Below are 27,580 nucleotides of genomic sequence, written 5' to 3'. Positions count from 1 at the left end.
AGTGGAGTAAGAAAATGCAGATTGGAAGAAGGAACAAAGGAAGGAAAGATATGGGCATTAACAGACATGGATGAAAATGTTTGAGAAGGAAAACTGGACAAAGATACTGAGAGAAAGTAGTTCAGAAATTGACTGCTATTGCATCTGAAATTCAAAGGTTTTGATAGTGATTGTGAAAACTCAGTAGTAATGGGGGATTTCAACTATCCCCATATCGACTGGGTACATGTCACCTCAGGACGGGATGCAGAGATAAAGTTTCTTGACACCTTAAATGACTGCTTCTTGGAGCAGCTAGTCCTGGAACCCATAAGAGGAAAGGCAATTCTTGATTTAGTCCCAACTGGAGCACAGGACCTGGGCCAAGATTTGAATATAGCTGGGCCACTTGGTAATAGAGACCATAATATAATTAAATGTAACATCCCTGTGGTGGGGAAAACTCCACAGCAGCCCAACACCGTAGCATTTAATTTCAGAAACAGGAACGACACAAAAATGAGGAGGTTAGTTAAACAGAAATTAAAAGGTACAGTGCCAAAAGTGAAATCCCTTCAAGGTGCATGGAAACTTTTTAAAGGCACCGTAATAGAGCCTCAACTTAAATGTATACCCCAAAATTAAAAAAACATATTAACAGAACCAAAAAACTGCCATCGTGGCTAAACAACAAAGTAAAAGAAGCAGTGAGAGGCAAAAAGGCATCCTTTAAAAAGTGGAAGTTAAATCCTAGTGAGGAAAATAGAAAGGAGCATAAATTCTGGCAAATGAAGTATAATAATATAATTAGGAAGGCTAGAAAAGCATTTGAAAAACAGCTAGCCAAAGACTCGAAAAGTAATAGCAAAAATTCTTTTAAGTACATCAGAAGCAGGAAGCCTGCTAAACAACCAGTGGGGCCACTGGATGATTGAGATGCTAAATGAGCACTCAAGGATGATAAGGCCATTGCGGAGAAACTTATGAATTCTTTGCGTTGGTCTTCACAGCTGAGGATGTGAGGGAGATACCCAAACCTGAGCCATTCTTTTTAGGTGACAAATCTGACTGTCCCAGATTGAGGTGTCATTAGAGGAGGTTTTGGAACAACTTGATAAACTAAACAGTAATAAGTCACCAGGACCAGATGGTATCACCCAAGAGCTCTGAAGGAACTCAAATGTGAAATTGCAGAACTACTAACAGTATTCTGTAATCATTTAAATCAGCTTCTGTACCAAATGACTAGAGGATAGCTAATGTGACGCAATTTTTAAAAAGGGCTCCAGAGGTGATCCCATCAATTACAGGCCAGTTAGCCTGACTTCAGTACCGGGGAAACTGGTTGAAACTATAGTAAAGAACAGAATTGTCAGATACATTAGATGAGCATAATTTGTTGAGGAAGAGTCAACATGGTTTTTATAAAGTGAAATCATGCCTCACCAATCTACTAGAATTCTTTGAGGGGGTCAACAAGCATGTGGACAAGAGGGATCCTGTGTATATAGTGTACTTAGATTTTCAGAAAGCCTTTGACCGGGTCCCTCACCAAAAGCTCTTAAGTAAAGTAAGCTGTCATGGGATAAGAGGGGAGGTCCTCTCTTATATAGATAACTGGTTAAAAGACAGAAACAAAGGGTAGGAATAAATGTTCAGTTTTCAGAATGGAGAGAGGTAAATAGTGGGGTCCACCAGTTGTCTGTACTGGGACCAGTCCTATTCAACATATTCATAAATGATCTGGAAAAAGGGGTAAACAGTGAGGTGGCAAAATTTGCAGATGATACAAAACTACTCAAGATAGTTTAAGTCCAAAGCAGATTGTGAATAGCTGTAAAGGGATCTCACAAAACTGGGCGACTGGACAACAAAATGGCAGATGAAATTCAGCGTTGATAAATGCAAAGTAATGCACATATAAAAAAATGATGGAATCTAAATTAGCTGTTACCACTCGAGAGATCTTGGAGTCATTATGGATAGTTCTCTGAAAATGTCCACTCAATGTGCAGCGGCAGTCAAAAAAGCAAACAGAACGTTGGGACTCATTTAGAAAGGGATAGATGATAAGACAGAAAATATCATATTGCCTCTATATAAATTCATGATATGCCCACATCTTGAATACTGCAGATGTGGTTGCCCCAGCTCAAAAAGATGTATTGGAATTGGAAAAGGTTCATAAAAGGGCAACAAAAATGATCTAGAGGTATAGAATGGCTTCCATATGAGGAGAGATTAATAAGACTGGGACTTTTCAGCTTGGAAAAGAGATGGCTAAGGGGGGATATGTTAGAGGTCTAAAATCGTGACTGGTGTGGAAAAAGTAAATAAGGAAGTGTTATTAACACAAGAACTAGGGGTCACCAAATGATATTAATAGGCAGCAGGTTTAAAACAAACAATAGGAAGTATTTCTTCACACAGCACACAGTCAACCTGTGGAACTCTTTGCCAGAAGATGTTGTGAAGGCCAAGACTATAACAGCGTTCAAGAAAGAACTAGATAAATTCATGGAGGATAGGTCCATCAATGGCTATTAGCCAGGATGGGCAGGGGTGGTGTCCAGAGCCTCTGTTTGCAAGAAGCTGGGAGTGAGCGACAGGGAATGGATCACTAGATGATTACCTACTCTGTTCATTCCCTGTGGGGCACCTGGCATTGGCCACTGTTGGAAGACAGGATACTGGGCTAGATTGACCTTTGGTCTGACCCAGTATGGCCGTTTTAATATTCTTATTAGAATCTTCCCTATAATATAGAGAGCTGCCAAAAATAGGCACATTTTTGGACAACCTGGTTTTTAATAATTACTATTTTTTTTCAGAATTTTTAAATAGCTCGTTCTTGTCAACTGCTGGAAATGGCCCACCTTGATTATCACTACAAAAGGTCCCCGCCCCCCCGCTCTCCTGCTGGTATTAGCTCATCTTAAGTGATCACTCTCCTTACATTGTGTATGGTAACACCCATTGTTTCATGTTCTCTGTGTATATAAATCTCCCCATTGTATTTTCCACTGAATGCATCCGATGAAGTGAGCTGTAGCTCACGAAAGCTTATGCTAAAATAAATGTTAGTTTCTAAAGTGCCACAAGTACTCCTTTTCTTTTTGCGAATACAGACTAACATGGCTGCTACTCTAAAAGAAGTATCTTGATTCTCACTTACACTTGGGTGCCTTTACACCACTCTAGCAGTGAGAAGGAGCCTTAAAATGAATCTAAATATAATTTACTCAACTCTAAGGTCTCTTAACACTGCCAAGCTGGTGTAAAGGTAAATGAGAGTCAAGTATACAGAAATAGTAGTGGAGTCAATTCCAGCCCATAACAGTAGAACATTACAATTCTTGTACTGAGTTGCTAATTGCTGAAGACATATTACACAGCAGGACTTAATAATGCAGTTAGATAAAGAACATGTACATTTAGTAATGAACTTCTTAAAAACTGACAAGAAACAACAGTGACTAACATTCATGATATCATGCAGGTGAACATAAATCAATATAATGTAAATATGACAAAAGTACAAAGACTGCCATATAAGGGCAAATACCATTGTCACAGGATAGTAAGTTCTTCCTGATCCTTCCAAGGATATTTTAGGTCAAAAGGTATTATGAGAGAAATCTCCATAGGTACCTTATTTACTTTTGGAGTCTGATATGAAAATACCAGATTTCAGTAGTTTTAACTATTTGATCATCTATAATTCATAGATTATATAGCACTAACAGAGAGGGGAAGTGGATAGGGTGATCAAGATTGTAATAAATGATTGTTGTACAGATACACATTTAGCAAAGGTGACCACAGTATTGTTCAAAAATGAAAATAGCTAAGTGTGGTGATGAAAATGATTTTAATATTTGATAGACTACTATTCAGCATACTTAAATGGAATGTAGATGTGAAGGCTTATCTTCTGTATAGAATTTTCTTTTTCTGAAAACTCTATAAAGAGCCATTAGGTGGCTAATTAAATAGAATTGAGGTGATTTTCCTCTGTGGTTAATACATCTTGAAACTTGGTGGACCTATAAATAAGTAATAGCAAGTGATCTTTTTTTCTTCAAGTTGCATGTTGTTCAGATTTGACTTTTACTATAAGATACATTATCAGGTCTTCATGGGTTTTATAATGGGGATTGTTCTTTGGCAGTCCCCAAAGCTTAGTCAGTGAATCTAGTGGACCAGTCTTCATGAGGTAGTTTCCAGTTTTGCACTTATTTCCCAAATATAAAGGATACCTGTGAATTTCTGAATGGCCTTTGCCATATTTTTGAGGAGTCATTCTCTTTTCCTTTACATAGAAGCTGAGAGAGCTAATTATAATCAATTACAGGAGTTGTCACAGTAGATGATTGATTCCTATTGAGATGTGGGGCATTGTGCTTGATATAAGTTTACTCTTCAAGCCTGGTAGGCTTTAGGCTTTCTTCCACAGTGACGTATTCTAATAGTCAATCACTTGCCTTTCCGAAGAACAGACAAACATGCAAAATAAATTGTCCCATCTTAAAACAATTTGTCCCAAACTCTTATTTGATATGTTTTATTCTAGCCTTTATTAGGGAAATGTGGTCTATGTGAAATTGCTATAAGGTGGGTGCACAACCGGTTGAAAGACCATACTCAAAGAGTAGTTGTCAATGGTTTGCTGTCAAACTGGGAGGATATATCTGGTGGGGCCTCACAGGGGTCAGTCCTGGATCTGGTACTATTCAAGATTTCCATTAATGATTTGGATAATGGAGTGGAGAGTATGCTTATGAAATTTGCAGATTACACCAAGAGGGGAGGGTTTGCAAGCACATTGGAGGACAGGATTAAAATTCAAAATGGCCTCAACAAATTGGAGAACTGGTGTGAAATCAACAAGATGAAATTCAATATAGAGAAGTGCAATGTACTGCAGAAGGAAAAATCAAATGCACAGCTGTAAAATGGGGAATAACTGGCTAGGTGGTAGCACTGCTAAAGAGGATCTGGGAGTTACGGTGGAGCATGATTGAATGTGAGTCAACAAGGTGATGCAGTTGTAGAAAAGGCTAATATAATTCTGGGGTTTGTTAACAGGGTTGTCATATGTAAGATATGGGATGTAACTGTTCTGCTCTGCTTGGCACTGGTGAGGTCTCAGCTGGAGGGCTATGTCCGGTTCTGGGCATCACACTTTAGGAAAGATATGGATAAATTGGAGAAAGTCCAGAGGAGAGCAACAAAAAGGATAAAAGGTTTAGAAAACTTGATCTATGAGGAAAGGTTAAAAAAAACAGGGCATGTTTATTCTTGAGGAAAGAAGGTGTGGGGGGGGTGGGGTTCTGATAATCTTTAAATATGTTAAAATATACTGTGATAAAGAGGATGGTGATCAGTTGTTCTTTATGTCCACTGTAGGTAGGGCAAGAAGTCATGGGCTTAATCTGTAGCAAGGGAGATTTAGGTTAGAGATTAAGAAAAACTTTCTAACTATAAGCGTAGTTAAACTCTGGAATAGGGCTCCAAGGCAGGTTGTGGAATCCATATCACTGGAGGTTTTGAAGAACCAGTTTTACTGTCAGGGATGGTCTAGATTTTCTTGATCCTGTCTCAGCCCAGGGGGGTGGACATGATGACTTTCAGAAGTACGTTTTTGTAATTCTGTGATTAGTGTCAAATTTGAAATAATTACTGTCAATTATATTATGCTCTAATTGCTGATTTAAAAAACAAACCAAATATAACTTATATTAATTACATGTTCTATGGAATGGGTCCATGACTAAATTCAGAAGAATGAATCAAGTTTAAATTAGAAAAGCATGAAATATACAATACATGAGATTTCTGTGTTACAGTATTTCAAACTGGGACATGTGAAATGCTAGCTTGAATTTATACTGCATAATGTATTAGGAGAGAGCTTTATCACATCATATCAAGGCCTATAGGTTGGGTTTCAGAGCCAACCAAAACTGCTCTTTTGTTAGCCAAAAGAGGTTGCATAAGAACGGCATGTAGTTTTCCCCTCCCGCTGCGTTCTGAAGGCCCTGCCTCCACAGCATTCTGAACATGTGAAGGTTTTTTGGCCTGAGTATTTTCTGTGTCAAGAAAATAAATTTTCCTCCCTCTAAAGTAGAAAAGGGGTTTGTCTGCAGTGTTGGGCAATAGGATTTGTCCACTACTGTAAGCATTGCCATAGAGTAGGTGTCTTTTACCATCAGACAAGGATTGAAAGTGTTGTTTTATTTTTCTTCTGCCCTTGCTGGTTTGACTGGGAAGCCATATACAATGTTTCTTTGAGGCGGCTGTTGTTAGGTATACTCTGCTGCTGCTCTGACATGAGTGAATGTCTTTCCTTATTGGAGATGCAGCAGGAGACAAGAATGAAAATAGCCTTAAAACAGCATGGGGGAAAAAAATATACAGGAAAAATGCAAATATCAGTGGAAAAGCTAGAGGTTCTTTCATTCCTCCTTAGTGAGAATTCATCTTTCCTTTGCAAAATCACTTAGACAAAGATAGAACTAAACAGAACGAACAGAAGTTCATTGGCTAATCTTTTATAGGCAAAGAGAAGAAAGAATACAAGTTAAAATGGCTACTGCACATGGTCAGTGGAAAACCTGAAACACAACTATCTAATCTTGGGTTACTCCACATTGAGTAGCAGGAGCAATGGAAAATTTTAGAAGATGAAAAATCCAAGGATACTTGGTATTTCTGATGCTGTTGATGGGGAGGAACCATTAGAAAAGTTTTCATCTCTTTTAAATTAACTGAATTTAATCCCCTACTTACTGCTCTTAATAAAGTATTTCATAACCCAAATAAAAGATGAAACCATGGGCTCAACTCTTCTGATATTGACTCCAGCCTAATCTGTGGACGGGGGGGAATATCTGATAAAGTTTGACAGATGAAAGGGATCATAGACTTTTTTTTCCCTCAGGCACTTCCAGATCAACACACAACATTGCTATCCCAATTTTCTACATTGTTTTCCAACAGATTAAGACTGGAAAAGGTTAAAAAATTGTTGGGGGTTTTGAAATATAAAGGTTAAAAAATAATTGTATTTTGATGATGTGAGGGTGTTTTTAGTGTCTCAGTTGTATGCTAAGGCTGTTATGTCTAGTATAGAGGTATGTGGTTCCAATGATTTTACAGAAAATTTTTTACATCCAGAACATACACACTAATTTCTTCTTAAAATACAGAGCGATGGTAGGTGCTTTTGGAGGTTTCTACACTAATACTGCAATACTAATATTTTACCTGATGGTTTTTTTTAGGCTAAGTATTTTTTTTCTCTTACTTTAATAAGTGCCAGTGTTGGTTTTGTTTGGGAGTGTGTGTGTGTATGTGTGTGGGGAGAGGGAGAGGTTTGTGTAATAGATAGAATTTTAAAAGTATTCCTTTTCCTTTCTGTCTAATCGCATGATTACCGGTTTTCAATGACAATAAAAATATTTTTAAAATGCCAATCCATGTTCAGGATGTAGTTTAAAGTCCCTCGCCACAGCAGAGATTTTAATGCGTATGGTGCAGCTATTACTGCTGTCACATGTCTAAGACATTTTGTCAAACCTGCCGTTACTTTTGTTTGGCATACACTAGATAGCAACAGCCCTGTTCTTTATCTCTGCAACGGATTAATAACTCTCTGATTGTGAATTTTACTCATGAAAGACAACAGACTGACAGCATTGAAAACTGAAGTCTTCTATTTATCCACAGAGCATAGGTAGAGCCTGTGTACCATCAATACAAGTTTCACCACGCAGTTATATCAAGGCTGGATTGGGGAAACCAAATATAGAGGGAGACTCCATTCATTAATTTGCCTTTCCACTGAGGCTGACAGTTTTGGATTTTTTGGTAATATAGGCACATGTCCACTTGAAATGGGGCTAAGACATCTAGTTCATAGGCTACCAAAGAACCATAATGAAGTAGTAACTCCTTGTCTTTAGCAACCTTGAACTGGTGACCTAAAGGTAAAACACTCTGATTCCAATTATTAGCCTTCTTGGCCATCAGTTATCTGAATGCTGGTACCACAGATCAAACCAACTCTCACTAAGTGTTTATAATTATCATTCAGGTGAACCGTTCAAGTGATTGGCATAATTGATATCATTTATTTGAAATGTCTGGCCTGAAATTCATTACCCTGGTTATAGTATTGTTTAATTTTAACATTTCTAATTATGTCCTGTGACAGGGTCAGGCCAGATGGCTACAAGAGAGTGCTAGAAGGCAGATATATTAGCCCCAGGTTAAGTAGGTCCCTTTTCCCTGGGTAAGGTAACAGGGAAGGTTCCAGAACAATCAGGAACTTTCTGGAAACAATTAAGGCAGACAGGCTGATTAGAACACCTGCAGCCAATTTAGGGATCTGGAGCAAAAATAATTGGGGATTAGTCCTGCTTTGAGCAGGGGGTTGGACTAGATGATCTCCTGAGGTCCCTTCCAACTCTGATATTCTGTGATTGGATAAAGAAGCAGCCAGAATCAATTAAGACAGGCAGGCTAAGCAGGGCACCAGGGTTTTTAAAAAAGGAGCTCACTTCAGTTTGTGGTGTGTGTGTGAGGAGCTGGGAGCAAGAAGCTGAGAGTGAGAAGGCGTACTACTAGAAGACTGAGAAGTACGAGCATTACCAGATATCAGGAGGAAGACATCATCTCTCCTGTGGTGAGAATAAAGAAAGTGTTGGGAGGAGGCCATGGGGAAGTAGCCCAGGGAGTTGTAGCTGTCACGCAGCTGTTACAGGAGCCACTGTAGACAACTGCAATCCACAGGGCCCTGAGCTGGAACCCGGAGTAGAGGGCAGGCCCGTGTTCCCCCCATCCCCCCAACTCCCTACTTGTTACTGGAGGAGTTGACCTGGACTGTGGGTTCCACCAGAGGGGAAGGTCTCTGGCCTGTTCCCCGATCCACTAGGTGGATCAGCAAAGACTGCGGGGATTGTTCTTCTTTCTTTTCCCCATGCTGGCCAGTGATGAGGCTAACTGAGTGAACGGCAGATTTGAGCCATGAAAGTGGCCAAACTGAGGGCTGCCGTGAACCTCTGAGGCGAGCAAATCCGCCAATAAGCACAGGACCCACCGAGGCAGAGGAGGAACTTGGTCACAGTCCCTATTAAGCAAAACCATCCATTTTTATTATAACATCTGTGACTCATGTAACTGATAAAGCTTTAAGTGTTTTAATCACTGATCGTTGATAAACCGTGCATTGCATGTTGGTTAGTCTCTCTGGTATTTTCAACCAGTGGTTCCAGAATGAGGAGAGAAGGAAATTAAGACACCAGAATTACAAAGTATGGAAAGTCTGGCAGAATTTTTTTTAAATTTTTTTTATGATTTCAACAAATATTTATTATTTTAAACATTTAAAAATATTTTTATTGGTTTAAATTTTCACAGTTGTGTGCAATTAATGGCTGCAAGCAATTTTTTTTCCAATTTTTGTCAATTTAAAATTTCACAGTTATGGGAAATTGTGTGGGTAAGACAATTATTTAATGAAGTAGATGCTGAAGTTCAAAAAGGTAAAGGTTTGTAACCATTAAAATACAAACTGTCAACATCACATGTCAAAATATACAAACTAGATATCCTTAATTCAAACAGTTAGTTCCCAAGCAGCATTTTTCTTTCTTTGCCTATCTGTAAATTTCGATAATTATCAATGGAAATATTTTTTCATTGATCTGTGTGTGTATGGTGAAATTGACATGTACTGATTAAAAATTGAATCCTTCCAAGCCTACGTATGGTTTTTTGGGTCCTGATTCTTATTTATACTAACACCACTTTATACTGATCTAGTAGTATACAGGTGCCTTGAAGTGGATGCACATGTAATTCATGTCCATTTTAAGACATCTTTACGCTGTCAGAACAGCATGAAAGGGACTTAGGCCTTGTGTATACTATGCGGTTTTGTCGACAAGTCAGGATTCGTCAACAAAACAGCAGATGTGTACACACTACTATGCTCCTCCTGCTGATTTAACTCTCCTGGTACGTTGACATAATAAAACCACCTTGATGAGTGGTATGGAGCTTTTTGCAACGAAGTTAGAGTGACACTGTGTCAGTGTAGACACTGCACTTGCTTATGTCGCCCCAAGTGTCCCACAATGCCCATCATGACCGCTCTCGTAAGGAGTTTCTACCCTGCTACCCTGCAGGCAGGTACGCAGACATGGACCCCTCTCCCTTTAAAGCCCTGGGAATTTTTTAACTCCACTTCCTGTCTGCTTGGTGTGAACAGCTCACATTGCATCTTCCCAGTTGACTGTGCCGGCTTTCCAGAGCAAACAGTCTCCCAAGTGGAGTACAATGGACTTGCTGGATCTGTGGGGACAGGAGGCTGTGCAGTCGCAGCTCCGATTCAGCCATAGGAACTTTGACATCTACAAGCAGATTGCTTGTGGCATGGATGAGAAGGGGCACAAAGGGGAAACGCAGCAGTGCTGAGCTAAGATAAAGGAGCTGAGGCAGGTGTACCAGAAGGCAAGGGAGGCCAACCGTCACTCTGGTGTGGCGCCGAAAACATGCTGCTTTTACAAGGAAGTGCACACCGTCCTCTGTGGCGACCTCACCTCCACCCACAAGAGCTCCGTGGATACTTCCTGGGGACTGGAGGCTGCGGCCAGCAGAGTCAACCCTGAGGACGAAGTGGTGGATGAGGAGGTCGAGTTGGAGGAGGATGTGAGATAGGCAATAGGCTTGTTTGGTGCCATGGCAAGCCGGGACCTCTTTTTGATTCCAGAGGGGCTAGCCAGTTCCAGCAGTCCAGGTCAGGTGTGCCTGAAGCAGAGAGGGGACCCCCGGTAAGTACTCTTTTTTTCTTTGATAATGCACGATTACATCAGGTAAAGGTGTCCTTTATTTTGTTACATGGTGCGTGTGGGAGAAGGGATTGAATTTAACAACACTAGGTACTGTTTGCATCTGCTTTGCCTTCCCCTGTGCAGCTACGCAATGGGGGCCCTGCGGAAAAGTTTGTTAATGCACACCGAGATCTCCCGGGAAGCCTCCATAGAGATCTCTAGGAAACTTTCCTGCAAATACTCTGCAATCCTCTGCCGAAGGCTCTTGGCACAGCTGCTTTGTTTCTTCCCCCATTGTAGGAAACTGTTGCGCCAATCAGCAGTTATTTCTGAAGGAACAAAAGCAGCACACAGGCGAGCAGCATACGAAGCAGGTCTTAAGCCACATGCATGCAGGAGATGCACCCTTGCGTCTTCGGTTACCTTCAGTAGTGTGAGTTCAGCTTCGATCGCCCCCACCGGTGGAAAATGGTGCCAGTATTAAGAATAGTGTCCCCATGTGCTTGTACTGATCCCCTTCTGAAACCACCCAGACCCTGTCTCATCTTGCACATTCCCACCCCTGGCCAAACTCACCATGTTTAGTGCTCTCGCCATGCTGCATGCTTGCCAACAGAAGGTGAGAAAGAGGTGTATGTAACTTTTATGATTCAAGACCGAGAGTGCACATGTGATACTGACTGTGTGTATTGTTTCTTTTGTTTCTGCAGATGTGCCCTTGAGGGCCAGCTCCTACACACCATTGGAGTGCCTCTATCAGATAAGGAGGTGAACAAGGAGGAGTAAGGAGGACATGTTTCGGGAATTGCTACAATTGTCAAATCAGGTTGATAGCAAGCACAAAGTGTGGAGAGAGACAAGAAACTACAAAGGGATAGCCAGGAGAGGAGACAGGGTCAGGAGTGGATAATAAAGCTCATGGAGGACCAAACAGAGATGCTGAGGTCCCTGATTGCGCTGCAGGTGGAACACACACGTGCTCGACTCTCACTGCAGTGCATGCAGAGCTGCATTCCTTGCCCTCCCACATTCCTCTCACATTTCCAGTCTGTGTCAGTACCCCTTGCACTCCACCCCGGGACATTTTCCATAAAGACAGCTAGACTTACACGCAGCTCTGAGATCCTCACTTCAGTGATTGTTGCTCACTGTCATGTCCCCTGTAAGAAATGTTAATCTGTGTATTGTTGTTTAATAAAAATTGAGTCTTACAAAGACAGTGATTCTTCATTTGTGACCTGCACAGGGTGGTTGCAACAGAAATCCAATCACAGTGGCAATCGCCACAATTGCAGACTACAGTGAATGCTCAGGCAGGAATAATTACAGGGGTCATTTAAGGTGGCAAGTAAACAATGCCTGGTTCAATTAATTACAGAAAGACACATTACTGGGGCTCATTATCAAGATGCTGCTTCAAAGCATCCCTGATTTGAATAGCCCCACATTGAGCCCCTCTAATAGCCGTGGGGTCTGGCTGCTCAAAATCAGCAGCCGGGCGATCCACCTCAACGCTCTGTCTCTGCGGTCGCTTTTCCCCCTTGACTTCACAAATGGTAGAGCACAGCAGGCTGCTATGATCATGGGAATATTTTTCTCATTGAGGTCTAACCTGCCAAAAAGACAGCGCCAGCGACCCTTTAATCTGCCAAGCATACATTCTGCGGTGATTTTGCACCTGCTGAGCCTGATGAAGCGCTCCTTATTGCTGTCAAGCTTTCTGGTGTAAGGCTTCATAAGCCTTGGGAATAAGGGGCAGGTTGGGTCTCCAAGGATCACTATGGACATTTCCACATCCCCCACTGGAATCTTCTGGTTTGGAAAGAAAGTCCCTGCTTGCAGCTTTCTGTACAGATCGGTGTTCCTGAAGATGCGTGCGTCATTCCTCTTCCCTGACCACCCTGTGTTGATGTCAGTGAAATATTCGTGGTGATACACAAGCACCTGTAATACCATAGAGAAGTACCCCTTTCTATTGATGTACTCCGTTGCAAGATGGTCTGGTGCCAAAATTGGCATATACGTGCCATTTATTGCCCTGCTGCAGTTAGGGAATCCCACTTCCGCAAAGCTAGCATATTTTACACACATTGCCAAGAGTCATGGTCTTCGTAGCAGCATGAAATTAATGGCCCAGCACACTTGCATTAACGCAGCCCCAAGGGTGGACTTCCCAACTCCGAACTGATTTGCGACCAAGCAGTAGCATTCTGGAGTCACCAGTTTCCAAACTGTGATCGCCATATTCTTCTCCACCGAGAGGGCAGCTCTCATTTTGGTGTCTTTGCGAAGCAGTGCTGGGGCGAGCTCTGCACACAGTTCCAGGAAGGTGGCTTTCCGCATCTGAAAGTTCTGCAGCCACTGCTTATCATCCCAGACCTCCATAACGATGTGATCCCACCACTTAGTGCTTGTTTCCCGTGCCCAAAATCGACAGTCCACCATGTGCAGCTGCTCTGTGAATGCCAAAAGTAATCCGGTGTTGTTTCTTTCCATGGCACATAGCGGGTCCAGCACCTCTGATTCCTCTTTAGATAGGTACCTCATGATTAACTGTATTACCATCTGTGATATGTTAAGAAAAGTGACCACAACATTAGAGAGCAGTGCAGGATCCATCCTTTCAGACGGAGATGGCGGGCACACAGTATATTGGGGTCATTGAAAAATGCTGTCGGGAGCCCATAGAATGCTGGGGTGGAAAACAGTACATCATGGGACATTGAGCCCACACCCATGATGTGCTGTGATCCACTCCGCCTTCCCACAAGTCCTAGTGGCAGAAGGTGGCAAGTAGCATAGTGGGATAGCTACCAACAGTGCACTGCTCTTACTGTTGATGCTAGAGTACCAACTGTGGACACACTCTGCTGACAGAGGGAGCATAGTGTGAACATGCAGTAGCAATGTTGCTATAGCACTTTCTGATTGTCGGCATGTCAAAACTCTGTAGTGTAGAAAAGGCCTGAGTCTCCTTTCATCTACTCCCCCTGCTGTCTCGAGGCCCCTGTTTACTACTTATATATAAATTGAGGTAAAACATACATTCCTTTGTTTAGGATAGACCTGTTCAACAACTTTTGCCTAGGCAGGGTGTGTGGTTTTGAACATGTGCTAATAACATCATAAAGGGGTATTTCATAACTTTACATATAATGTTGCTACATACATTTCACCATGATGTTATTGACCAGTGAGGAGTTAGTTTTCAAATGATATCTCACAAGGCATATTTTGTACAAAGATTATTACAATTGTGGATAGGGTGTGAATACAGGGGTGCTTATTGTCACAGACTCCTATCGTAGTAGTGCAGGAGACAAAATGCATCCGGTCATTAGCAAATCAGTGAACGTGCCTTAAAATGCTCAAAGTAAACAAACTGGAACTTTGAGGTTTTTTCCTTCTTTTTCAGTTATAGTGATCTTGGGTTTTACTAGGCACACCATTCTGAGATGGAAGTATTATTCTCCCACTCCTTGCAGCTGATGGTGTCCCTTCTAAGCAGAGGTTGATATTCGTGCAGAACTTAAGAGCATTGACCATTAAAGCTAGTGAATATTATCTGTGATTTTATTTTAATCTGTTTCCCCTTTAACTCTCTCTATTAGAAGAGATCCTTTTTTATTATCCTCATTTTTTCTCTTTTAAAAAATAAAAGCAGAAAAAAACCCTACATTTTTATCTGTTTTCTGAAATGGCTCTCTCTATATAAATAAATTGCATTTATATTTGTAAATGTGCACTGATTTTTGGGTTGACCTTTGTGGATGTTCCAGTGTGTGTGGTGTAAACAAAGGAGCATTTTGGACTCCAGGGTAATATTCTAAGAATTTTCTTTGAAGGCTGGTGGCAATCCTTTGGTTGTGTTTCCTTCTCCAGGTTGAACAATTAGGAAAAAGTTAAATTTGGTACACAGGAAAAGGGACCAAAGAAAGTAGATTAGTTTTACTGTTTTCACATTTTATTCTTATAGCTATTGCCCTGCATGCCCCAAATATTTCCTCTGTGGGAGACTTGTTTGCTTCAGGGGATTGGTAACAGAATATATATATTTTTTCACTTATAGGTTGTTGGTTCTAATCCAGTTCTGATTGGTAGTGATCAAAATCTGTTGCTATCAGATAGTAGTTTGGTGGCCCATGTGAAATGCATTTGGTGACGAGGGTTTGGTTGACACATAGCATGAACAGAATTGTTATTAAGTGGGTCCCACTTTTCAAAATCTCAGCAGAGAGACCAAGAATTGACTGGGCCATGGAGGCTGAACTATCCTTTCGCCATTTACAGGGTGATCCCTTCAGGTCAGGGAGGGGCCATGGTAGTGTAGTGGGGAAGCTTGCACTGATATCTGTACCTCATCTGTCTGCAGAGAACCTTTCATGCTCATGGAATTCGCCCACACCCTCACTTCCGTATGTGTATTATTGCCAATTTACATATCAAGTGATAACACAGAATAGAAGTTCATTTCTCTTTCCACGAGTTTTTGACTGTCTCCTTAACTTAAGGAGGCATGAATATGCCTGGAAGTGCTGTAGTACAGTTAGCATGCAGGAATGGTACTACCAGCGTATGATGCTGTGTGATTTTATTCCAGCCTTTTAAACACCACTGTTGTGTTTGCAACTGTTCAATTCATTAGCTTCCTGGAATTACTATTGTGGCATATTTCTGAAGAGAACAATAAACAACCCTGGGAAAATAGTACTGCAACACTGAACATTGTATTGGTCCATGGAGAGTAATATTTTTTTTAAGCTCTTTCCATTTCACTGGAGTTTTGTAAGAATCTTTTCAAGCTGTGTCAAAGCATTAATAAACATATTACATGTTAGGCAATTGAAATGCATTAGAAACAATGTCAACACACTTTAAAATATGAGTTTAGTTTAATTGAGTCCTTGTTCTATTTGAGGCTCGTCTTGGCAGTTGGTGATGCACGACTGGTTGTGCTCCCAGTGTGCACAGATAGGTCATACGCTTGTGTTTACTCCTACCTGCAGCCACATGAAAATGAAAACAGGATACTATCGAAGATGTTCTATTCAGCAGAGTAAAATACTTTTTCTAGGGATGCTTGTCCTGTTACATGACCCCCACTGTTAAGGGGTAATGCCATGTTGTGGTGGTAGATTAAAACCCTTTAGGAAATTGAGAGAGACTGGGATTGTAGGAATAATTTGGCATAAAAGCAGTTGTTTGGCAGTAAAGAAATCAGCAGGAAGCCATTGGGTGGAGTTTCAAGAATTCTGAGTGTGAGAGTCATGAGTTGTTAAGTATCAAATCTACTAGCTTTCATTCTCGGAAAGCTTAATGTAATATAAAGTAATTAACTTTATAGTAGGTCCATAAATTGGCATTACCGTCAAGGGCATCAAGGATACAAGGACAACTGCAGTTGGTGCTTCATTCTATAGGCCTTTTTAAAAGAAAAATAATTGTAAGCAGGTAGCAACATATCCTTTACCACTGGTCTCTTCAGTCAGAATATTTCTGCTGCTGCCCTACAAAGCGCATAGATCCCTGAATTAAAAGCTGCAAATACAAACTAAATCATTTGGAGATTTGCAGCATTTGCTGAATGTGCTTGTGCTAGCTGCAACAAACTTCCTGTAGTGCGAAAACATGGTTCATGACAGAATTACCAATCTTAAAGTCTGCTTTTATTTTTTCTTTTCAGAATCAAATAGGACGTACTGATTCAGCAGAACTGGCTGATCGTGCAGCAGTCCTCATGAATAGGCACAGGGTCATCGGTTTCTTAGCACATGTATAAGATAAAAAGGTAAGAAGCAAGTAAGCGCTGTTGTTAATACAGTTGTTATATAATGCTATGCTTTGTTAATACTGTTATTAGATAGTATGTAGATTATGAACAAGAAATAGATTACTTTAAAATGAATTAAGAATCTATATGGGGTACAAACTCGGTTGTGTGAACTAGATGATTTAATTATTTCTGACTTGCATTTTCCTTTTCTTTTTATTGGGATTAAGTTTATTTTAGAATAAGGGTTTGTTGTTTTTTTTCGCAGCCCCAAATCTGTCTCCCTCAGGCTGTGCTGAGGGCAGATTTCATCATCAGGGACAGACATATCTGTTGCTTAGCTCTCTTAACAAGCTATTCATTACGCTTGAAGTGCTTGACTCCTCCTTCTTCCCAGGAGAAAATTAAAAAGGTCACTACTGTGTGCTGGAAGAGAGTGCAGACTTGACCAGCACTGCTAGGGGTTGAAGCAAGTCCTCAGGAGCATTGGATCTAACACATTACTTACCTGAGTTGATGTGCAATCCCCTGTAATCATGCTGTCAAACAATGACAGTGCCTGGAATCTGAAACAGACAGGATAAAAGAGCAACTTATATATATATATTTTTTCATCTGATCACAGACATTGCAATTTTCACCTCAGGAATGTTCCAGTTATATTTGTTATAAGGTCTATTGTAAATCATTCTAGTATTGTCTGGTAAAGTTTAGTGAAATTTATATGTTCACAATTAATCACTGAGAAGGAATGGTCTGAGCACAGGAGGGGGAGACAAGAATTCCTGTATTCTTATGCTGGTCCTTTTATATTGGGTTTTTAGGCAAGACCTCTCATCAGATTGCCTTATTTTCCCATCTGTTAAACGTGGATAACAACATTTACATACCTTCCTTATACAGGTATAGTAAGGTGTCAGTGCCCATAAAGCCCTTTGAAGATCAAAAATACTATGTAAGTCCAAAGTGGTGATGTTGCTTTCCATAAGTAAAGTTCTGTCACCATTTCCATCAACACACTTCCCCCAGACTAGGTAACTGCCATATAAAATTCATTCTGAGACTTTTTTGAGAAGTTGGAATAAAAGTGTCATCCACATAGTATATTAATATAAATTATTTTAATATCATGATATAAATCAGCTTACTATGTAAGTTACAGAGGAATAAAAAAGGCAGTGCTTTAAAATATTCTTGTTAAATATGGATCTTCAGGGAGCCGGGAGGCAAAAATGGTTGCTTAGATCTGGAGCTCCTGCTCAATCCCACTAAAGTCCACCAACATCCGCTGTTCTAAAGCCACAGTTTTTGTCTCTGGGTGGTTCATCCTACAGCACACCAGATCAGTGTGCAAGGGTGGGCTATCCTCCAGGATTGGGGAAGGTGAAACTAGAGTCTCTACTTTAGAAGACCGTATGGGCTCATAGAGATCACTACAGACCAACCACTAAGTGTGATCCCAAAGGTATAAAGTAGAATCAACCATCTGGAGAGCCAATCCAGAAGAAATAATTTGAGAGTGGTTGTGTTCCCTTTGGAATTGGAAAAGGACAGGCCAGTAAATTTTTTTCTAAGCCTCTACTTGAGATCCTTTCCTTTCTCCCTGATGCGGATCTGGACATAGAAAGTGCCCACTGCTCAAGCCCTTAGTACCTAAGCCCACAACTAATGCGAAACCCATGGTGTTTATATTAAAATTCCTAAAATACAATGTGAAAGAATCCATCCTTGAAAAAGGAAACCTGATGTGGAAGGGGCATAAAATGATTTTTCCTGACTACAGCTAGGCCATCGTTGGAAAAAAGCCTGTTCAGTACAGTAAGGAACCAATCTTGCCTGTATGTCAAGCCAGGTGAAGCCACTGGACACTTAGACTCAGATCAACATACCACATCCTGCTGGGCAAGAGCCTCGACCAGCTTGGCTCCAGAGGAGACTGTAGCTGTATCCTGTCCTCTCACTGGGACACCCAGGGTGATTGATTTGCCTAACAAACTGGGGTTGGTCAGCTATCAATCTGGTTTTCCCGACTTCCATTTTGAATTGTTATGGGGTTTTGTTTTACTGGTTTTGTGGTTCAGGATGGTGGTGGTAGGGGTTGCTGTCTCATCTTACTGATAGTGTTTTAAGAACAGCATACTAGTTTTGTTTAGTTTAAATTGCAGATGGTAATGTCAGGTGATATACCAAGAGATGAGAGCAGTATTTCAGTTCTTATTGACCTTTAAGTAGCCAGCTATCAAAGGGCCATACACTGGATTTTAGATCCACTTGTCTATAGGAGGTGTTTTGGATTGGTTGTTCTTCTTTCCCACCTGCCCTCTTTTTTTCTAGTGGACCCCCAAGCAGATATCTGTCTTGTAGGATTCTAACCTTCAATGCATAGTTATGTTATTTTAGCTCAGAAATACTATTTAAAGCGTATTCAGGCATGTTCACACCCCCCCCCACCACCTTTTGCAATGCTGAGGGAGGGACCTCAGGAATATTTATTTATTTTGCATTCAGTGTGGGTCAGAGGGATTTGTTCATTTGGGCTGCCCCTCTCTAACGGACTTTTTTGTCTCACTCTGACTCGAGAGTGTTGCTCTCGCACACCTTTGTTTTTCTTACAGCCACCCGCCCTACCTCCTCTAAATTCTCTTACTCAGCACTTAACCTCTTGCTACTCTATCATCTTTTCTCCCTTCTCTTCATCTAAACGTCTTATGAATTCCCTTAAATACCCTTCATCTTGGATTCTTCTCACCCTACCTGTACCTCTTGAGTCTTGATGGGCACAGCATAAGATGTATGTGGGGTTGCTTCCCCTTGTGAGTACCTATGACTAATCTACTTACATGTTTCTTGGGATATAAAAGGCATTGGTAACCCTCTTAAAAAAAAAAAGTTATATCTCATTTAAAATTGAAAGTTAATATAATACTCCTCCAGGAAACCCACCTAATTGAGTCTGAGGCTGAAAAGTTGAAAAAAGGCAGGATTGTTGATGGCATTTTAGTAATTACTTGGCCAAGTCTAGAGGAGTGTCAGTTCTATTAAGAACCCCCCCCCCCCAAAAAAAAAAAAACAAAAAAAAACCCCCAAAAAACCAGCACACACAAATCCCATCAACTGCTCGACATGGAGGGAAGACTCCTAATGGTTAAAGTGCATATGTCTGATTTTACAGACACTCTTGTAAAAGTCTACGCCCCAACAAAGATGATTCCTCCTTTTTCAATCAATTATTTTCTAGATTGACTCCTCCCTAGAAAATTTTATTGTGGCGAGGGACTTCACTGAAGTGTTAGACCTGCTTTTGGACAGATCAAGGACACCTCCAGTGTGCTCAATCCTCTGCTGGCCACACCAGTGTTGCCCAGAGGGAGGAATTCGGTTTAAAGGACATATGGAGGCTACAGCACCCTACACCTTTTTCTCACCCCCGTGTTCCACACACTCACTGATCCGTTATTTTTTGATAGTGGGTGTCTTGGTCAGCTCTGTTGTTAACAAAATAAAAGTAATTATGATTTCTGATCAGCCCCTGGGGCGTTGCAGCTCTTATCTAATGAAAAACTACGGGCTACCAGGAGATGGCAGTTAAACTCTTTACTACTAAACACACAATTTAAAAAGTTTGTGGAGGATGAAATAAAAGTTTTCTTTGAGACTGATGACAACCCCTTAATTTCCTGAGTGTTCTTGTGGGACACTTTCAAGATATAGTTAAGGTGCACGATAACATCCTACTTCTCCCATTAAAAGACACACATGCAGGCTGAGCTGGTGAATTTAATGGAAAGGCTGATTCCCCCTCTTCAGATAAACACTTCAAGGTGGCAAATCTCAGATATGATATTAATAAATTAACCTTAGCTCAGGCTGAATTTGCTTTGTATAGACTAAGGCTGCGTCTGCACTGCATGCTTCTTTGTGCAGCATGCAGTGTTCCTATCCAGGTAGCCTCCCTAGCACAGGTATAAATAGTAGTGTAGACTATGAAGTGGGGCATAGGCAAGTAAAGACATGCCTGAAGGGTGCGGGCACGTACTTGAGTACATACACTATACTGCTCTCTACTCAACCAACCTGTGCCTCCCTGTCTACACTGCTACTTTTAGCAATGTAGTGCCCTGCTGCTGAAGCCTTTTTCCTATGGCAGGAAAAGACTCTGGCAGCAGGGAAAGGCTTTGGCTGGGGAGAAGCAGTGGTGAAAGGCTCCAGCAGCTCCCCACTGCTGGAGCCCTCCCCCACCTCAGGCAAAAACTCCACCAGTGGGAAAGGCTCTGCCAGCTCCCTACTCTTGCACCCTTTCTCTGCAGCAGGGAAAGACTCTGACAGCTGCCTGCTGCTGAAATCCCCTGTCACAGGGAAAAACTCCAGCAGCAGGGAAAGGCTCTGAGAGGTGTGAGGCAGGTTCTGGCAGCTCCCGCAGCTGTAGGGTGTAGTGTCCTGCTGCCTCCCTGTTGCTCAGCCTTTCCCCATGCCCTCCCACTGTCTAGCCTGTCTCCTTTGCAGTGAAAGGCTCTAGCAGGAAGGAGCTGCTGAAGCCTTTCCCCGCTGCTTCCCCTCTTGCCAGAGCTTTCACTGATGGGTGTAGCTACACACTATAATGTGGACACTGTGCGCTTTTCACTGTGGTGTGTTGCTACATGTACACTACGCACCACTGATGGTGGTGTATAGTATAAGCATAGCCTAAAACAGACAGTCTGGGAAACTATTAGTGCATAGACTTAGAGTGAATTCACTAAAAGCTAAAATCCCCTCAGTTTGCTCTAGTCAGGGCCAGATACTGATCAAAAAACCGTTAACAAACAATTCTCCAAATTCTACCAGTGCTTGTATTTAGAGGAGGATACCCTGATAATCAGTTACTAGAGGAATATATCCAAAATCTGCAGCTCCCCCAGCTAACAGAAGAACAACAATTTGGCTCGATTCTCAGTTACATACCTCTGAGATTTGGCCACCCTAGGCCACATGAAATCAGGCAAGCCCCTGACTCTAGACTCTAGGGAAGTATGAAGAATTTTTGTTTTTTTTTGTTTTTCTGACAGTCAATGTATGTTTGTCTTATGCATATGGTAATTGGCGCATTACTTATATATACACATCTGTGATGCTCCCCCGAGGTACCCAGGGTTGTGAGGCACCTCACTACTACCTTCCTTTAGCATGAAGCAGTCTTGTCTACGCCTGCTGTGGATCAGCTCCCTGAACCCACCAGTCTCTGGCAATACAAGCACTATGTTCCAGGCCTCACTCTTTCTGTACAGGTAGCAATAGGCATACGGCAACCCCTCAGGGCTGGTCTACGCTACCACTTAAATTGGTGTAACTTAAGTCACTCAGGGGTGAGAAAAAGACAGCCCCCCTGAGTGATGTAAGTTACATCAACTTAAGCGCTGTCCATGCTGCGCTATGTCAGTGGGAGACCCTCTCTACTTATCTAGTGAACAATCACTGAATTACCAGGCCTGCTGTTCCCAAAGGAATAGTATGCACCAGCTTGTAAGAGTCAACTCAGGAACAGTACTTTGCTTAACACCACAGCACTTAGGTATGGTTACTATGAAAACAAGAATAAGTTTATTATCAAAAAACAGAGAATCAAGTGATAGGAAGTAAGAATATTATTGGAAAAAAATGGTTGCGTATAAAACAAAAACAGAAGGTGCTTTCTAGAGACTAAATTTATCAAACAGATTAACTTCCTGTCTAAAGAAGTTTATCTCACTCAAATTTCACTCCAGCATTTTCAATCAAGCCCAGTTGAGACCCCTTTTTCATGAAGCAAAATTGCTGTCCTTTTACTTCTTCAGAGAAGAGTGGAAGGGTGTCTGTCCCCCAGATTTAGTGTAGCAAGCCTCTGATGTGTACCTCTGGATTGGGTCTCTTCCCTCACCCCACTATTTTTCTGCTCCTGTTAGTTTCTTTCTGAAGTCCCCACTCCTTCATTTGCATTCAGTTCAGACTGGTGACAGGAGATCTATTGTGAACTCTACAATATGTAATTCACATAGAAACACCCAGCTAGTTAATTCTTGTGTGACAAGATACCTGTTTTTCACTTTTGCTGGTGACCAGTCCTTAGACACAGACCTTATAATTTTCAGTGTTTATACATAACTCCTTACACGACATCTGTACATACATTTCACAATGATGCTGCTGACTGGGGTGACACCTTTTTATTTGAGGCCTCACATGACATTCATAGGTGAAATAAAATGCACATAGACTCAGGAGATTCCTGTGACCTGTATGGACCTCCTCTGTGCCACTTGCCAGGCACTAATTGGTTCCTGGGTCACAACATCATATATAAACCATCATATATAAACATTTTTGTGCAGGCAACTTAATCTGTAAATAGTTGTAAGCGTTCATTGTTTTGTTGCATTTTTGGGTCAAGTTGCACAATTCTTTATGGTATTCAGAATATTCAATTTTCATAGACAGACAGATTAGCCTCTCTTCTTCAAGGAAGATTTAGATTTGAAATAGCATAGAGATGGACTTGGGCTTGGGTGCCATGACAGAGTGAACATTTATATATGATCTGTAAATATTGGAGATCTCTTCAGTCTGCCACACTGTTTGTTTATACCTGAGCGTTCATAAGCTCTAAAGAGTAGAGAAGCCTTGTAGATGCTGAGTAATGCATGCCATGATACAAACATTTGGTAAGTTGATAAATAAAACATGCTGGTTTTTTATTTGTTTATACAAAAAAACATGACCCAGTGGTGTGACTGTAAGTTTTCTAATTGACATAAAACATTATTTCATTAGCTTTACACTGTCAAAAATAAGTGATTTGGTGGTCTCAGCCTACATCACAAAACCATCACCTATGTAACAGTCTTCAGCCAGGAGAAACCCAGGACTGGAATATTAAGTGTTATTGGCCAGAAATTGAGGTATATTCGGGGGGATTATTCACAAAGCTCTCTTTAAGCAGTGTGCCTGGCTTTGGCCATTGTAATCAATAATACTTTCATAAGCACCACAATTCAAATTTAGCCTAAATCAGTTCATAAAGTGAGGAAGAAAGACAACAAAAAGAAACATAAGGTTGGCTGAAAGAGAGGCCCAGCATTTGGTGGTTCAGAAATTGACAGGCACAAACGTTGATGACTACCTGGATGCAAAAAGTAAAAATGTTGTGTTTTTAGCTGCATTTCTTGCTACTTCATAATACATTGCTTATAATTAGTTATTCTTGCTATATTTTTACACAGTGGACTTTCTGAGCTGTTTCTGGAATATCAGCTCTGCTTTTCAGTGACTCAGTAAACTGTCCTTTCTTCAATGCAATGGTCATTGAATTCAGTTTGTTGTTCAGTCTTGATTTATTATACTTTTTCATCAACAAATAAAATGCATCTCTGTTGAGCTATTGAAGATTATTCTGGTTAAAACATTTAAGTTTCTGCTCTCTTCAAAATAATGATTGAAAGAACCAGCTTTGAGCCAGAAAACCCTGCCCTACTGATTCAGTGACAATCCTTACCTTAGACCTTAGTCCATCCTGTGCTTTGCTGCATATTGGGCTACCCACATTTGCCATTCTTGCCTGTCAACTGTCCTTCTCTCCAAATCTTCCCATTTCATGTTGAGGTGCTTGATGCCACTCAGAACTGTTCGTTTCCCTGTTATTGGCGGTCTTCCTCTCTTTCTTGCGTTTTCTGGCTTCCATTCAACGGTGGTATTTGGTAAGATTTATTTTTCCATTCTCCGTATGTGTCCCAGCCACTGATGTCTTCTTTTGTAGATTATTTGTGAGAGGGTGCCTTCATTCATCTTCCTATCTCTATATGTTATTCCCAATATTCTTCTCTGACATTTGTGATGAAATGCATCCAGCTTTTGTGTATCTTTCTTGGTAAGTTGCCATGTCACACTGCTATATGTTGTGATGACGATAACAATTGCTTTGTACACGTTCAGTTTTGTCTTCAGGGATATGTTTTTGAGTTGCCAGATGTTTCTGAGTCTTCCAAATGCAGCATTTGCCTTCCTGATTCTTCTTCTTATTTCCTCAGAACTAGTATCATCTTGGCTGATGGTACTTCCAAGATATGTAAAATTGTCCACCTCCTCCAATTTCTCTTCTTCAATTTTGATTTCTGTCCCTATAGTCCCCATTAACATGACTTTACATTATATCTCAAACCTGTCTTCTCCATTACTACTTTTACTTGGTTTGTACATTTTTGTAGTCCATTGGCATCTTCACTAATAAGAGCGATGTCGTCAGCAAAGTCTAGATCAAATAGCCTTGAATTGTTCCATTTTAGGCCATATGTATCACTGTCGCATTGTTTTGGTCCATGAGTAGCATAAACAAAAAAGGAGACAGTACGCACCACTGCCTTATACCTGTCTTGATGCTGAATGGCTTACTCAATCCATTTTCCATTTTAATGCAGCATTTTGAGTTGGTGTAGAATGCCTTCACAATGTTAATTAATTTTGTTGGAATTCCAGATTGTTCCACAATTTTCCACATTGTTTCTCTGTTTACGCTATCGAATGCCTTTTGAAAGTCCACAAAATTGATGGCAAGACTGCCTTGGAATTCAATTGTGCTCTCAATAAGTCATCTCAGGGTGCAGTAAGGTGCAGTTATTAATCATCTTAATCAGGTTATACCAACTCTTTCAAATATCAGGATGGCCTATAAGGTGGAAAAGAAAACCAGGTAAACAAAGACGGGGAAAACGTTATACTGCAATAAATTAAAAAAAAAAAGTACAGTGACTTAGTCACATAACTCACTTCGATTTTAATGGAAACATGTAGCTGAACATACGGCAGTTACCCCATTGGCCGGATCCACTTTGTTTAATATGAGCTAGGATACTGTTATTTACTAAAGGAAACAATAAGGTGCTATCTAGCAACATAAGGATCTATCCTTCCAGTCCTCATTTGCACAAATACTGACTACTCATGTAAGTAGTCCCATTGAGCTCAGTGGGATTGCTTACATGACTAAGGATTTGCAAGATTGAGCAAAGAGTCCTTTTTCTGGAACAACTAGGTTAAAAATGTTGTTGGGGGTCTTCTCTTCCTTAGTCTTGTTTCGGCCTCAGTTTTCTAAAGAGAGTTGTGTCTTCCTTGTCTTTTTCCTCAAATCCTATAAATATTCATAAAGGTATGGGTCTTTGTTGCCATGGGGCACTACACGGAAATCATATGATCAGCAGTCCAGAACTGCTCTACAGTTATGAATGATCTTCTTAAATGTTATATTATCCTCTAAAATAGGGGATGAGGGGGAAAAACCAACTCCACTTAAATTCTGACCCTGGTACGCATTCCCATTAATTGGGTGCGAGGCAGTCAGCAAGCAACAAAGGTGTATGTTTCTGTTTGTTTATGAAGTGGGTTTAGTTTAAGGGAAAAGATTTTTTTTTTATTAAACTACAATTCTAAACCACGGAGACCATAGCTGCCAGATCATTGTAGCATGCTATATTAGACCCTTGTGTGTTTTTACTTCCAGTCCTTAATCCCTGGCCATGCAGGAGAGAAATATTCAATCCCAGGCAGGCTCCGATATTTTGGGAGATTTGGACAGGGCATTGGGGAAAGAGAAGCATGGGCATCCATTGTTTATATAAACACTAAGCCTCCTCCTGTGTCAAGAAAAGGGCATTAAGGGCACTAGCTGTGGTTTTGGCTCTTTTTTTTTTTTTTCTTGAAGGGAGATGGGAAGAAATGGGTCATTTGTTTTATAAATAATAATTGCTGATTTTATACTTCAGCATTTCCAGCAGACTTTTTCTGGTAAATAGCGGCTAGGGATAGGCATCAGTTAGCTTATTTAAAGGGACTGCGTCAGTTTAACTAACTGTTGAAAAGAAACACATTTTTAATACTTGATACTAATACTACCTTGGATTATTAAGTGAAATAATTACAATGTTTCAGTGTGCTTGTCTCTTCTGATGCTCTTTGTTTACTTTGTATATTTCAGCATGGACAATGAAAATCAATGAAGTCAGATTCATTTTTGTATATTCAATTTCAGTGGCTGGTTCTTAGTGCTTCAAGTCATTTTGGGCTTCAGACTTCTTAGTAGAATGTGTATTTGTTTACAAACAACTCTTTGCATTTGGATTTATGGAGGGGAAATGTGGAAACATTTCTATTTGTCTTAGGATGGACCAAATTTAAATCAGCAGTTTCCCATTAAAAATATTAAAATATACAGATTTTTTCCATAAAGTTTATAAAGTAATTATTTTAAAACATTAACTGTACTGTGTTGTGTAAGACTTTCAGGGTAGTGGATATAAAGTGTTAGGAGTAGTCGTTTTGTGGGCTTGATTTATTATTGATGTATAGACAGTTCCATGCATTTGCTGAAGATGTAAAATTTTGTATTGGATATTGTTTTGTAACATTTGTAAAACACCTGCTATTTGAGAGAGACTAAAATCAATAAAAACAGTGCCATTTAAAGTTAATTGCTTTCTTTAGTTGTGTGACCTTGTTCTTCAGCTTGTTCTTTGCTGTCACTTCAGCCGATATAAATCATGTGATGGGCAAAACTCAGGCATGATTAGGGAGGGAAAAATAATCTAATTTAAATCTTAATTATACCAATGCAGATATATTTGAGCGCATACTAAACTCCTGTTTTCAGGAATCTTAAGATGAGCCCGAAAAATGTACTCTGTACTGAAAAATGACCTGAATGAGTGATCAGATTTGATTTTTTCTTAAGCCAGAAACTTTTTTCTGCATGTGGCATTCTTTACAGAAACCTAAAGAGATGTTTCACTCTTCAAAAATGTTTTCAAAGCCATGTAATCAGTGTTGTGTATGTCTTCTTCCTTCCACCTCAAAAACCAGTAGGTCAATGATTGTTGGTATCTCTAATTACAAAAATCAGTGCTTGTCGTTCAGTTCACTTGAATGGTCTTACAAAAAAGTTTATATATTTATGCTAGAGAATTCCTTTATGGATGCCCTTTTTATGTTTTAAGAA

General features: G+C 40.5%; 1 protein-coding gene across 1 annotated transcript in view; it reads left to right on the top strand.

Annotated features, from left to right (window-relative positions):
- The window catches only part of ZFYVE9 (zinc finger FYVE-type containing 9), a 95,616-nt gene that overhangs the window by 9,529 nt on the left and 58,507 nt on the right, over positions 1-27,580 (top strand). Inside the window, exon 2 of the mRNA XM_084637607.1 lies at positions 16,501-16,605. The gene's annotated coding sequence lies outside the window, so the exon portion shown is untranslated. The remainder of the gene's footprint in view (positions 1-16,500; positions 16,606-27,580) is intronic.

Source organism: Lepidochelys olivacea, assembly GCF_965140295.1.
Source record: "Lepidochelys olivacea isolate rLepOli2 genome assembly, chromosome: 8".
NCBI classification, from domain to species: Eukaryota; Metazoa; Chordata; order Testudines; family Cheloniidae; genus Lepidochelys; species Lepidochelys olivacea.
Note: the sequence above shows the minus strand (reverse complement) of the source record. Positions and strands in the feature narration are given on the sequence as shown.